This window comes from Danio aesculapii, chromosome 4 (assembly GCF_903798145.1).
Source record: "Danio aesculapii chromosome 4, fDanAes4.1, whole genome shotgun sequence".
NCBI lineage: Eukaryota > Metazoa > Chordata > Actinopteri > Cypriniformes > Danionidae > Danio > Danio aesculapii.
The window spans coordinates 15,709,614-15,721,887 of NC_079438.1; the positions used below are offsets into that span (position 1 = coordinate 15,709,614).

The 12,274-nt window shown below is 42.2% G+C and overlaps 5 non-coding genes across 5 annotated transcripts; 2 read left to right on the plus strand and 3 right to left on the minus strand.

The window, feature by feature from the left end:
* Positions 1 to 3,300: 3,300 nt before the first annotated feature.
* trnam-cau (transfer RNA methionine (anticodon CAU)) lies at positions 3,301 to 3,373 on the minus strand. The gene has a single exon. It is a non-coding gene; the product is annotated as a tRNA-Met (tRNA).
* A 94-nt stretch (positions 3,374 to 3,467) lies between these two features.
* trnal-cag (transfer RNA leucine (anticodon CAG)) lies at positions 3,468 to 3,551 on the plus strand. The gene has a single exon. It is a non-coding gene; the product is annotated as a tRNA-Leu (tRNA).
* A 1,175-nt stretch (positions 3,552 to 4,726) lies between these two features.
* trnal-caa (transfer RNA leucine (anticodon CAA)) lies at positions 4,727 to 4,799 on the minus strand. The gene has a single exon. It is a non-coding gene; the product is annotated as a tRNA-Leu (tRNA).
* A 1,360-nt stretch (positions 4,800 to 6,159) lies between these two features.
* trnam-cau (transfer RNA methionine (anticodon CAU)) lies at positions 6,160 to 6,232 on the minus strand. The gene has a single exon. It is a non-coding gene; the product is annotated as a tRNA-Met (tRNA).
* Positions 6,233 to 6,326: 94 nt separating this feature from the next.
* Positions 6,327 to 6,409, plus strand: trnal-cag (transfer RNA leucine (anticodon CAG)). The gene has a single exon. It is a non-coding gene; the product is annotated as a tRNA-Leu (tRNA).
* Positions 6,410 to 12,274: the final 5,865 nt, after the last annotated feature.

Consider the following 12,274-nt stretch of genomic DNA (forward strand, 5'->3'; position numbering starts at 1 on the left):
AAATAAATGTGACACATTAGGTTTTGATTAAAATGAGTTTTCTGGATCATGGAGCAATATGCAAACAAATTTTTTTTTACTACCAAGGGAATAAATTATTGCATTATGTTATATACAGTATTACTGTACTATTACTACATCATGCATTTCAACAAAAAACATATATTGTATATTACAACATCACACTATGTGTTATTCACAGTTGAAGCCTGAATTATTAGCCCCCTTGTTTTTTTTTTTCTCTCCAATTTCTGATTATCGGAGAGTTTTTATTTTTATCACATTTCTAATCATAATAGTTTCAATAACTCATTTCTAATAACTGATTTCTTTTATCTTTTCCATGATGACAGTAAATAATATTTGACTAGATATTTTTCAAGACACTTCTATACAGCTTCAAGTGACATTTAAAGGCTTAACTAGGTTAATTGGGTTAACCAAACTGGATAGGGTAATTAGGCAAGTTATTGTATAAGGATGGTTTGTTCTGTAGACTATTGAAACAAAAATGAGCTTAAAGGGGTTAATAATATTGACCTTGAAAAATTTATTCAAAATAAAACAAATAAGACTTTCTTCAAAAGAAAAAAATATTATATCAGACATACTGTGGTAGCAAAAAAAAATTTAAATATATATATATATATATATATATATATATATATATATATATATATATATATATATATATATATATATATATATATATATTTTTTTTTTTTTTTATAATTTTTTTTTATTTAAATTAGTACTTTTTCTAAATAATACCTCTTACAGACTTGTTGTTTAGAAAAAGTACAAATTTTAGCTTCCACTTAAAATTAAAACAAAGTATTTACTGTTAGTATTTGTTATGTATTATTATATATCATTTTCTGAAGTGTATATGTTGAAATGTAGCTTGAAAACTGTAACCCTGACCATGACCTGACCATGTGATGGAATCCAGATCACAGAAACTCAAACCGACTAATCAGCAAGTGTCTGCTACCCCCCACTGTACAAAAGGTGTGGAAAAGAAGCAGGTCTCTAGCAACACCTCAACTTTTTTATTGCTTTTTGTTCTTTTCTCTCTTATGTTTTGAACTTTGAACTGAACTTTGAACACTTGAAACACTAAACTATTCGTTTCTTTTGATTTTTTTTTAAATGTACCATTGACAATTGCGGAGAAATCTTTGATGCCACTGGTGGAGTAGACGGGGGCTGGGGCTGGGCCTCAGGTTGTCTCTTCTCCATCACCTCCTGAGCAGGTACAGAAGGGGCAGGTTGTTCCACCGTTTGTGCTGGAGCAGCAGAGGCAGTACTCTGCTTAAATTAATTAGAAAAATACATATAATCATGAAGAAGGAAAGCTATTCTAATAAATAATAATAAACACATATTGATTCATAAATGTACCTTTTGTGTGTGAAAACCACATATACATTTCAGCACACCTCCAAGCAAGCTCCTCTGGCCACGAGACTGCAATGGGTATTTCTCAATCTGAAAAAACAAATCATGAAAAATGTAATAAATAATTTTATAACTAAAAAAGGAATTTTAACTCAATGACTCCCTTAATAAAGCACACAATAGCTATGTAAATTAATTTAAAACTAGAATGTGTGTAATATTTATCTAATATGTAATTTTACAGTTTTTATCCAAAAAAGAAAAGAAAAACAATAAGAGTAACTGGACAAGAACATTTCAGGTCTTAAAACCACATGCTGTATACTGTACACTCATAATCCTTTCCCTACCTTTTCAAATCTCTCTCATAAACGGTCAAACTTTAGTAAATTATACAACGTGAATCTCAATATACATGCAATTTAAAATACATTAATATTTAAAAACAACTATGACGTGTTTTACATAAATACTGACCTGAAGCCTAACAAGTTACTCTGTTAAGCCAATTTCAACAAACACTTAACTGTTTACGTTAAATCATGTAATTGAAATACCCACTTATCGCTCGGATCGGCTCTCATCTTCAACATTTGTGAAATATTGCCGGACTATCCTTTGGCAGCTGGCATTCAGGTCACAGTCTCCCCTGGAGGTGTGGGTTCGAATCCCACTTCTGACAAATGTAACCTTTGGCTGTGCGCTCAGGCTCAAGACTTAAACTCTCTGGCGCCATGTCCGAGTGATACAGTAACGTTGACAAAGCGCCGCATCAATCTCTTTGCGCCACAGTTCACGCAGCGTAGCAGTGGCCCTGGCATCGAAAACGTGACAGGAAAGGGAGCATCTTGCCATCATTGCTTAAGACTCAGGAGAAGTTCTTGGAACGTCAAGCAGCCTGCCCTCCAGAGGAGCTGTAGACTTTTTTGAGCCCGGAAAGCATGAACGGCACGGAAGATAATAAAGAATGCCGCCCGGTCACCTATGCACTCCCATGTGCTAAAAGGTACCACCTTGCCCTGTGTGAGGCTCGCACTCACGACCTTGCTCCTACAAGACAGCTCCAGCTATGCATGCATGTCAGGATGGCCAAGTGGTCTAAGCCGCTGTATTCAGGACTGCTGGAGCTGGGCCAGCTGTAAAACACCAGCTTCCATGTCATGGTAATGCGATGTGGCTCCTAGGAGACAGCTCCAGCTAAGTGTGCATGTCAGGATGGCTGACTGGTCTAAGGTGCTGCGTTCAGATCGCAGTCTCCCCTGGAGGCGTGGGTTTGTATCCCACTTCTGACAAACCTAATCTTTGGCTGTGCGTTCAGGCTCAAGTATTTAACTCTCCGGCACCATGTCCGAGTGTTACAGTAACACTCACAAAGTGCCGCATCAATCTCTTTGCGCCACAATTTACGCAGCGTAGCAGTGGCCCTGGCAGCGTTAATGGGCAATGTAGACTGCAAGGTTTGAGGCGTTTGCGCAACATCAAGGCATTGTCTACAGCAACTCGGAAAAGCATGTGTTCAAAACAATGGACGTGGGCTTTAAAGCAAGAGCACTGAACCGGGATCAAAAGAATTGTCTTGGAATGCCATTTAGTGGAATGTCCTGAGATGCCGTTTGTTTTTCATTCTATGCGATTCGCAGGGCTTTTCGGCTAATCCTCTTACAACGTCGTCATGACATTTGACGGATCCACGTCAAACGTCAAGCGATAACGTGACAGGAATGGGAGCATCTTGCCATCATTGCTTCAGACTCAGGAGATGTTCTTGGAACGTCACGCCGCATGCCCTCCAAAGGAGCTGTAGCCTTTTTTGCCCCCAGGATGCATAAACTGCACGGAAGGTAATAAAGTACGCCGCCCGGTCACCTAAGTGCTCCCGTGTGCCAAAAGGTGCAACCTTGCCCCGTGTGAGGCTCAAACTCACGACCTTCAGATTATGAGACTGACGCGCTGCCTACTGCGCTAAAGAGGCAGACTGCTGGAGCTGGGCAAGCTGTGAAACACCAGCTTTCTTGTCATGGTGCTGCGATGTGGCTCCTAGGAGACAGCTCCTGCTAACTATGCATGTCAGGATGGCCGAGCGGTCTAAGGCGCTGCGTTCAGGTTGCAGTCTGCCCCCGGAGGCGTGGGTTTGAATCCCACTTCTGACAAACCTAGTCTTTGGCTGTGCGTTCAGGCTCAAGTATTTAACTCTCTGGCGCCATGTCCGAGTGATACAGTAACACTGACTGCATCAATCTCTTTGCGTCACAGTTTACGAAGCGTAGCAGTGGCCCTGGCAACCTTAATGGGCACTGTAGACTGCAAGTTTTGAGGCATTTGTGCAACATCAAGGTATTGTCTACAGCAACTCGGAAAAGCATGTGTACAAAACAATGGACGTGGGCTTTAATGCAAGTGCATCGAAAGGGGATCAAAAGAAGTGCCTTGGAATGCCATGTAGTGGAATGTCCTGAGATGCCGTTTATTTTTGAGGCAATGAGATTCGCAGGGCTTATCGGCTAATTCTCTTACAACGTCAAGTCATGACATTTGACTCTTTGTGGGAAAGAGAAGAAAAAAAGCTGTCTGTCAATCAACGCGTTTTCAAGACGCTGTTCTGAATGTGCGTTTCGGGATGCGGTGGTCTCTGGATGATGGGCACGAGTATCGCATCACAGGTCTGGGGGTCCATCATGTCGATGCAGTGCCCGCGGACAGCTCATGCTCTCACTGTGAGGACGTGGCTGTTGCACAGCTGAGATCTCAGGCTCAAGTATTTAACCCTCTGGCGCCATGTCCGAGTGATACAGTAACACTGACAAAGTGCCGCATCAATCTTTTTGCCCCACAATTTACGCAGCGTAGCAGTGGCCCTGGCAGCGTTAACGGGCACTGTAGACTGCAAGGTTTGAGGCGTTTGCGCAACATCAAGGCATTGTCTACAGCAACTCGGAAAAGCATGTGTTCAAAACAATGGACGTGGGCTTTAAAGCAAGCACACTGAAACGGGATCAAAAGAATTGTCTTGGAATGCCATGTAGTGGAATGTCCTGAGATGCTGTTTATTTTTAATTCTATGGGATTCGCAGGGCTTTTCGGCTAATCCTCTTACAACGTCAAGTCATGACATTTGATGGATCCACGTCAAGCGATAACGTGACAGGAATGGGAGCATCTTGCCATCATTGCTTCAGACTCAGGAGATGTTCTTGGAACGTCACGGCGCATGCCCTCCAGAGGAGCTGTAGCCTTTTTTGCCCCCGGGAAGCATAAGCTGCACGGAAGGTAATAAATTACACCGCCCGGTCACCTAAGTGCTCCCGTGTGCCAAAAGGTGCGACCTTGCCCCGTGTGAGGCTCAATCTCACGACCTTCAGATTTTGAGACTGACGCGCTGCCTACTGCGCCAACGAGGCAGACTGCTGGAGCTGGGCAAGCTGTGAAACACCAGCTTTCATGTCATGGTGCTGCGATGTGGCTCCTAGGAGACAGCTCCTGCTAACTGTGCATGTCAGGATGGCCGAGCGGTCTAAGGCGCTGCGTTCAGGTCGCAGTCTCCCCTGGAGGCGTGGGTTGAATCCCACTTCTTACAAACCTAGTCTTTGGCTGTGCGTTCAGGCTCAAGTATTTAACTCTCTGGCGCCATGTCCGAGTGATACAGTAACACTGACTGCATCAATCTCTTTGCGTCACAGTTTACGAAGCGTAGCAGTGGCCCTGGCAACCTTAATGGGCACTGTAGACTGCAAGTTTTGAGGCATTTGTGCAACATCAAGGCATTGTCTACAGCAACTCGGAAAAGCATGTGTACAAAACACTGGACGTGGGCTTTAATGCAAGTGCATCGAAAGGGGATCAAAAGAATTACCTTGGAATGCCATGTAGTGGAATGTCCTGAGATGCTGTTTATTTTTAAGGCAATGAGATTCGCAGGGCTTTTCGGCTAATTCTCTTACAACGTCAAGTCATGACATTTGACTCTTTGTGGGAAAGAGAAGAAAAAAAGCTGTGTCAGTCAATCAACGCGTTTTCAAGACGCTGTTCTGAATGTGTGTTTCTGGATGCGGTGGTCTCCGGATGATGGGCATGAGTATCGCATCACAGGTCTGGGGGTCCAGCATGTCGATGCAGTGCCCACGGACAGCTCATGCTCTCACTGTGAGGACATGGCTGTTGCACAGCTGAGATCTCAGGCTCAAGTATTTAACACTCTGGCGCCATGTTCGAGTGATACAGTAACACTGACAAAGTGCCGCATCAATCTCTTTGCGCCACAATTTACGCAGCGTAGCAGTGGCCCTGGCAGCGTTAATGGGCACTGTAGACTGCAAGGTTTAAGGCGTTTGCGCAACATCAAGGCATTGTCTACAGCAACTCGGAAAAGCATGTGTTCAAAACAATGGACGTGGGCTTTAAAGCAAGAGCACTGAACCAGGATCAAAAGAATTGTCTTGGAATGCCATTTAGTGGAATGTCCTGAGATGCCGTTTGTTTTTCATTCTATGCGATTCGCAGGGCTTTTCGGCTAATCCTCTTACAACGTCAAGTCATGACGTTTGACGGATCAACGTGAAACGTCAAGCGATAACGTGACAGGAACGGGAGCATCTTGCCATCATTGCTTCAGACTCAGGAGATGTTCTTGGAACGTCACGCTGCATGCCCTCCAGAGGAGCTGTAGCCTTTTTTGCCCCCGGGAAGCATAAACTGCACGGAAGGTAATAAAGTACGCCGTCCGGTCACCTAAGTGCTCCCGTGTGCCAAAAGGTGCGACCTTGCCCGGTGTGAGGCTCGAACTCACAACCTTCAGATTATGAGACTGACGCGCTGCCTACTGCGCCAACGAGGCAGACTGCTGGAGCTGGGCAAGCTGTGAAACACCAGCTTTCATGTCATGGTGCTGCGATGTGGCTCCTAGGAGACAGCTCCTCCTAACTATGCATGTCAGGATGGCCGAGCGGTCTAAGGCGCTGCGTTCAGGTCGCAGTCTCCCCTGGAGGCGTGGGTTCGAATCCCACTTCTGACAAACCTAGTCTTTGGCTGTGCGTTCAGGCTGAAGTATTTAACTCTCTGGCGCCATGTCCGAGTGATACACTGACTGCATCAATCTCTTTGCGCCACAATTTACGCAGCATAGCAGTGGCCCTGGCAGCGTTAATGGGCACTGTAGACTGCAAGGTTTAAGGCGTTTGTGCAACATCAAAGCATTGTCAACAGCAACTCAGAAAAGCATGTGTTCAAAACAATGGACGTGGGCTTTAAAGCAAGTGCACTGAAAGGGGATCAAAAGAATTGTCTTGGAATGCGGTACCCTGCCCCATGTGAGGGTCAAATTCATGACCTTCAGATTATGAGACTGACGCACTGCCTACTGCACCAACAAGGCATACTACTGGAGTTGGGCAAGCTGTGAAACACCAGCGTCCATGTTGTGGTGCTGCTGTGTGGCTCATAGGAGACAGCTCCGACCAGGCAAGCACATAAGGATGGCCAACAGTCTATGGCACTGCGTTCAGGTCAGAGTCTCCCCTGGAGGTGTAGGTTAGAATCCTACCGAACCTAATCTTTGGCTGTGCGCTCAGGCTCAAGTCTTTAACTCACTGGCGAAACACTGGACGTGGGCTTTAATGCAAGTGCACCGAAAGGGGATCAAAAGAGTTGTCTTGGAATGCCATGTAGTGGAATGTCCTGGGATGCCGTTGATTTTAAAGGCAATGGGATTCGCAGGGCTTTTCGTCAAATCCTCTTACAAAGTCAAGTCATGACACGGATCCACGTCAAACGTCAAGCGATAACGTGACAGGAATGGGAGCATCTTGCCATAATTGCTTCAGACTCAGGAGATGTTCCTGGAACGTCAAGCCGCCTGCCCTCCAGAGGAACTGTAGCCTTTTTTGCCCCCGGGAAGCATAAACCGCATGGAAGGGAATAAAAAACGCCGCCCGGTCACCTAAGCGCTCCCGTGTGCCAAAAGGTACCACCTTGCCTCGTGTGAGGCTTGAACTCACAACCTTCAGATTATGAGACTGACGCGCTGCCTACTTTGCCAACAAGGCAGACTGATAGAGTTGGGAAATCTGTGAAACACCAGCTTCCATGTCATGGTGCTGCGATGTGGCTCCTAGGAGAAAGCTCTGGCCAAGCATGCATGTCAGGATGGCCAATCGGTCTAAGGTGCTGCGGTCAGGTCGGAGTCTCCCCTGAAGGCATGGGTTTAAATCCCACTTTTGACAAACCTAGTCTTTAACTATCTGGCAGCCTTAATGTGCACTTTAGACTGCAAGTTTTGAGATGTTTGCGCAACATCAAGGCATTGTCCACAGCAACTCGGAAAAGCATGTGAACAAAAAATTTGACGCGAGCTTTAATACAAGTGCACCGAAAGGGGATCAAAAGAATTGTCTTGGAATGCCATGTAGTGGAATGTCCTGGGATACCGTTGATTTTTAAGGCAATGGGATTCTCAAGGCTTTTCGTCAAATCCTCGTACAATGTTAAGTCATGACATGTGACGGATCCACATCAAACGATAACGTGACAGGAATGGGAGCATCTTACCATCATTGCTTCAGACTCAAGAGATGTTTTTGGAACGTCAAGCCGCCTGCCCTCCAGAGGAGTAGTAGCCTTTTTTGCAAAGGGGAACCTTGAACCGCATGCAAGGGAAGAAAGAACGCTGCCCGGTGACCTAAAATGCTCCTGTGTGCCAAAAGGGACCACCTTGCCCCATGTGAGGCTCAAACTGACAACCTTTAGATTATGAGACTGACGCGCTGCGTACTGCACCAATGAGGCGTACTGCTGGAGTTGGGCAAGCTGTGAAACACCAGCTTCCACGTTATGGTGCTGCGGTGTGGCTCTTAGGAGAATGCTCCGGCCAAGCAAGCATGTCAGGATGACCACATAGCAACAACCTAGCAATGCCTTAGCAACCACCTAGCAACCCCTTAGCAACCACCTAGCGACACCTTAGCAACTGCCTAGCGACACCTTAGCAACCGACTAGCGACACCTTAGCAGCTGCCTAGCAACACCTTAGCAACCGCCTAGCAACATCTTAGCAACACCTTAGCAGCCACATAGCAACCACCTTAGCAACCGCCTAGCAACACCTTAGCATTCACCTAGCAACACCTTACCAACCACTTAGCCACCATCTAAGCAACCGCCTAGCAACCACCTAGCAATACCTTAGCAACTGCCCAGCAACCACCTAGCAACACCATAGCAACCGCCTAGCAAACCACCTAGCAACACCATAACAACCACCTAGCAAAACCTTAGCAAAACCTTTTATGTTTTAGAATAGGATATGTCATATTTTTTATAATATTAGTAAAGCAAACACAGGCCCTATATGTGCCATTTACATATATTTCAGTTAATATGGAAAACGAGTGCATGTTTTTACTAAAACTAACATTGGATTTTATTATAAATGCTTGTGTAAAACAATATAGTTTGCACAAAGAAATGATGGGGTTCTTCTATAAAGAAGTCCACCCCGTTTAGAGCGTCATTATGGCATTTTACGTTATAACTAACATGGTTCAAGTAATGGATCTGCGACAGAGAAACTAGGGGTTTTGGGAAACACTCCTCATTACATTACAACAATGCATCGTACTCTGATAGTTCAACCGCGAGTTGTTGTTTGGGAAATGCACCCCTGCCTAGTTAACCTAATTAAGCCTTTAAATGGCACTTTAAGCTGTATAGAAGTGTCTTGAAAAATATTGAGTCAAATATTATTTACTGTCATCATGGCAAAGAGAAAATAAATCAGTTATTAGAAATGAGTCATTAAAATTATTATGTTTAGAAATGTGTTGAAAAAAATCTTCTCTCCGTTAAACAGAAATTGTGGAAAAACTAAACATGGGGGCTAATAATTTTGACTTATATATATATACACACACACACACACACACACACACACACACACACACACACACACACACACACATTAGTTACCTGTCCTTTAGTGCATATTAGTTTCCTATGAACAGCTATATTGTGTCTGCAAGCTACCAAACACCTTGGAACCATATGCTCAGTGTGAACATTGTAAAGATTGTTTTCACCCAAGGTGTGTGTGGGATTCAAAAGCATTGAGGATATTAAAGTTATAGGAGAAAACATTTGAAACATAAAACCGTTGTAGCTCCCTCAAATCCCTACCACTGCCCACTTTTAATTAATGTGCTTAGGACATACACAGGCACATTATCCCTTTGGACAAGCATCAGGTTGAAACACCTTGGCCAGACTCGTGACACCAACGCAGCAACCGAAAATTGGTTCAGGACAACAAAAACAATAGTCTTGAAAAATAAACTACACAGGCGGCCAGGAGATTTCATACAGGTAATGCATGAATTCATCTCTGGTCACCTGCGAGGTATTCGGATAACTGCAATCCAAAAAAATACTACTGAGGACAAAGAAATTGACCAAACACTGAGTCAGGAGGAGAAATCGAGAAGAAAGACACAGAAAAAAATCTAAATACTACAACCCCCCAAAGACTGAAGAAGTGACAGTCAAGGAAGAATCTTTCGCATCTCCTCCATGGTCTTTGACACTGACCAACACATGTACCATTGATAATCTGTTGTACATCATGCACCTAACTTTCAGGGACAGACCACTCATTCTTCACGAAGTTGAGGAAATAAAAACAAAAGACAAGTGAATAGATACATTGCTTGAGGTTCATCAGAAGTTCTTGGCAGGCCAGTGGTCTCAGGGGAAGCTCTTATGGCTAAAGGGAATGGAGAGATTTGAAGGAAAGGATCAATGGGATGCTTTTGGAACAGAAGATGACTTTGTTGTGTGTCGCCTTGACTACATTCATGCTACGGAAAGAATGTTTGTGTGTGATGCACCCAAATGCCCTTCTTCTTAAATCCCAAAGCCTTCCTGGAATGTTGGTGTTGTGTAAGTCATTAAAAGCTTTTTTAAACCAACAATTTTGGTTTTGTCATAATACCAATGGAAATGTTACTTCAAATATTAATAATTAATTTCTATTGTCTTTAAGATGCCATGACTTCTCTGAGCTGCAATTATCCATTGACAACTGGGGGGTTTATGGGAAGACATTCAAGTGTCAAGAAAAGCACAGGTATGCAAAACTTTTAAAAAGTTATCCTTCACTGGAATAACAGATTGCCTGCAAGAAAATGTCAAAATATATTTGACACATACAAACACCTATAAAGCATTGCACAGGATGACATCTATGCTTTTTTAATATTCAGTGTTTTTGATTGTTACTATAATAAAACAACATATTCAATGCTTCTGTTTCACTGTTTGTTTTTGACATGCACAGTAATGGAGAGGTATGCTCGGGATGGAGAACCTACACAAACCAGAGGTTTATTCAGAAAATTCCTCCTTTTGTGGTCATAGCAGTCTATTCTACAGTCTACAGTAATGGTCATCCGGAACTGCAGCCACCAATGCTTCCTTCATCGGTGCTAAATTGTGGCGAAAGGCAAGACTCCTTTTGACTGACAGATTATAAATTTGTAACAATAACATTTTCAACATAAGTATAAACAAATACATAATTTTTTATTAACAATAAAAATTGCAATAATTACAAGTTATCTTGTACCTTTCTTTACAATCATTAATATAAAAAAGCTAATTATATAAAACTAAGGTACAATATTACATTTAAATCATATATAATTATATGTAAATTTTCTATTGTTATAATTAGTAAATGATATCATTTATCAACACCAACTAACCTCCAATAAAAATACATTATGCAGCTTTAACCAACCACTTATTGCTGCACGCCTCATGGAGCGCAGTTGAACTCATCAGTGAACTCAACTGTGATGCAGTTTGACCAATAGCTGAGTGATGTTAAACTCTTCATTGAATGATGTTAAACAGAGGACACTTTGAGCGGATTATTCTTGTTTACAGTTTACAGATGCTTTTTATGAACAAAACAAAAATTACATATTTTTTAAATAAGAAAACTGTAATAGGCGCAAACCAGGTCAGACGTCATTTTATTTTTAAAGATTTTAACCCTCTACCGCACGCATTATAATAAATCTGTAAAAAAATTATTTGACTGTTTTTCTTTTCTTAAAATGCCTTAACTTAAAGTGCTGTAAAAAAAAAAAAATTGGAAAAAAATTTTTTTTGGGTACTTTATGATATGTTGCTATATGGCAACAACATCCAACAGTGGATGTAACTTAGAAATTCAAATTTAAAACTTTCCTTATAATTAATCATTTTGTTGTTTGAAATGATTTAATTGGTGTTGCAGCATTGAGCTTTAACACAGAACTTATAAATGACCCTATAAATACTTTCCAACAACTCATATTCCAACAGCTTTCATTCTTTTCATTTTAGCTGAATATTATCAAAAACAAACCTAATATTGTATTACCATATATACAACATACAATCTCCAGTAAATACTATAACAAATAAATAACAAGTCTAGTATTTCCAGATGCATCAGAATAATGTAGCTACTAGCTAACAATGTTTATATATTATACTATATACTATACTACGCCTGTCTTATCTGCATCTGAGCTAACTTACCTGAACTGTCTCTATCAAATGTCCAGTCTGCATCCTTCTCATGGTCACTAAAACCCATCCCATCCTCACTTTCCTCTGCAGGAGAAGCCCTTTTCTTCTTTCACTTACCATCGAACATGGTGGTGTTCGCTAATACACTGTTTCCTGTATTCATATCTATTCAAAAGTAGTATTGCTATTAAAACTAGATTTTATCCATAATGCAAATGCCATTAACACATGGCTAATCAACATTATATTACTAGCATTCATGTTGTTATTGTTACAACTTAAAAGTTCACAGCTGACCTTGCTAGCTAGC